This window comes from Lactuca serriola, chromosome 4, assembly GCF_051521515.1.
Source record: "Lactuca serriola cultivar US96UC23 chromosome 4, Lser_US96UC23_V15, whole genome shotgun sequence".
NCBI lineage: Eukaryota > Viridiplantae > Streptophyta > Magnoliopsida > Asterales > Asteraceae > Lactuca > Lactuca serriola.
The window spans coordinates 283,282,689-283,285,111 of NC_136411.1; the positions used below are offsets into that span (position 1 = coordinate 283,282,689).

At 40.1% G+C, this 2,423-nt stretch overlaps 1 non-coding gene across 1 annotated transcript; it reads right to left on the minus strand.

The window, feature by feature from the left end:
• Positions 1-1,634: 1,634 nt before the first annotated feature.
• Positions 1,635-1,741, minus strand: LOC145103376 (small nucleolar RNA R71). Its single transcript, XR_013706470.1, has one exon. It is a non-coding gene; the product is annotated as a small nucleolar RNA R71 (small nucleolar RNA).
• Between the last annotated feature and the right edge of the window lie 682 nt (positions 1,742-2,423).

Sequence of the window (2,423 nt, forward strand, 5' to 3'; positions counted from 1 at the left end):
GTTATATGCTTATGGATTAAGTTTAGTTGGCAAAAATTGCTTGTGTTTGATTTATATAACCTACCATGCTATTATTTGTTTATCTAATTGCTTGATTGCATGTTCTGTGTAGCTTAGTGACCATTAAACTGCATGAACCTGTTTACCTAATGATTTAGTGAACATTGAAATGTTAGAGCTGGGATTGACCAATCTTAGTTAGTAATTAGAATAAATAAAGCTTAGCTGTGCTAGAGAACGTGTATTGTGACCATAATAGCGTTTATACAACAAATCTTACATAGCATATTTACATTCATAATTAGTTCTGTGTTTAATTATGTGTGAACATACATGGTTTGACATGCATTAGTTAATTATTGGTAAGATAGAACTAAATTACTAATACAACTAAAAACCAACTTAATAATTCGTAATCATTAGCTAGCCATAAGGGAGAAGTGGATTCAAACTAAACAAGAGTGTGTTTTTATTTATCGAATTTGATTTAAGTTCATCTGATCTTGTAAAATCAGATAAAAACCCTTTTAAACTTGTTAATAAATTAGGTTAATTTAATAGTAAGTAAATTAATTAGAACACCGTTCCCTATGATCAACACCCGACTTACCCAAGCTATACTGTAATCTGACTAGGTACACTACCTATAAGTGCATAGTTAGTTAAGTTTGTTAGGTTATAAATATTAAAATTAGTGAGTACTTTTATGCACATCAAGTTTTTGGCGCCGTTGCCGGGGAACGGCTTAGTTTTTAGCTTATTTATTTGCATTAAATTGATCGATCCTTCTTGTGGAGTAAAAACCCACAAACAGTTAATTTTTTAGCAAAATAATTTTTTCTGTTATCCACAGAGTCCACGACATGGCACTACTCTGGCCACGACGTGGACAGTTAACAACTAGATTTTTTTTTAAATTTGAAATTAGTTTTTCTTATTTTAGTTCAGTTTTACGTTTTTAGTTTAGCAAGTTGCAGGAGTTCATGAACAGAAGCTCAAACACACACTTGGTGCCACCACTTGAAGACCCCGAGTCTGCACTTCACAAGAAAAAGACGCCCTTGCAAGAACTGAAGTCAGCTTTTTCTAGGAAGTCGGGAAAGAAGACAGGAGAGTCAAGTTCATCAGCGAAGCACAAGAGCAATCTTTAGCATTTGGATCATACACCCGTCCATACCAAGTCCGAAAGCGATACCGAGCCAGAATTTGAAGAACACACAAGCGAACCCGAGAACAAGCCAAGGAACGAGATGGCATCGATTGAAGAAATGTCCATGGGAGCTTACAAGAAGCGGAGCCGAGAAGATGTGGGTCCCGGTTTAGTCCAACCCGCAATACCTGCCACTGCCACATTCGAGCTGAAGGGACACATATTGACCGCACTGAAGGACATCCCATTTTTCGGGAAAGATTATGAGGATGCTTTTAAGCATCTAGATGAAGTCAACGACATTGCGGATTACTTCAATATCCCAAAGGTCAACAGAAACACAGTCTTGCTTAGGATGCTTCCCATCACTTTCAAAGGAGCTGCTAAGGAGTGGTTGAAAGCACTCCCAACGGGTACAATCACCACTTGGGCTAAAATGCGTGAGCAATTCCTGGACCAGTTTTGCCCGCCATCCAAGATAGCCAAACTCAAGAAGGAAATAGCCAACTTTGAGCAACAGTCGGGGGAGTCACTATACGAAGCATGGGAGCGGTACAAGGGCTTGCTCATAAATTGCCCTCAACATGACCTAAATGTGCAGCAAGAGATGTCAATCTTTTATGATGGGGTCAATGTGATGACAAGACAACTCCTTGATTCTCACGGACCGTTGACAAAGAAAAACCCAAGGGAGGTCAAGGAGCTAATTGAAGAATTCGCGAAACACTCTCGCGAATACCACAACCCAAGGCAAGATGGAATCAAAGGCGATGGAGGGGCCCAAACTGAAGAAATTGCAGCTGTCATGGCCATGCTGAATAACATGGATCGCAGGATAACACAAATGGACCAGTCGATACATGCCATAAGAGTGGGGTGCGAGAGATGCAGTGGTCCACACTTGACCAAGGACTGCAATATAGATGAGTTTGGGAACTGAAGAGCTCAAGTGTGCTACTCTAGTGGGGATAAGTTTGATGAGGACTGGAGGAAACCGAAGAAGGAGTGGCTGCCATATGAAGCATATAAGAAGCAAAAAGAAGAGAAATATAGGCAGACAAGTCGAGGCTTTTATCAAAAGGAGCAGCCACCGACCGAGAAGAAACCCGACCTAGAGACCATTTTGATGAAATTTATGGAGGCTTCGAAAAAGAGACACGATGTCACTGATTCCGCCATCATGGAACAACAAACTTTGATAAAGAACCAGCAAGCCTCCATCCATAACCTTGAAGTACAATTTGGTCAACTAGCCACTGTAGTTCATGAAAAA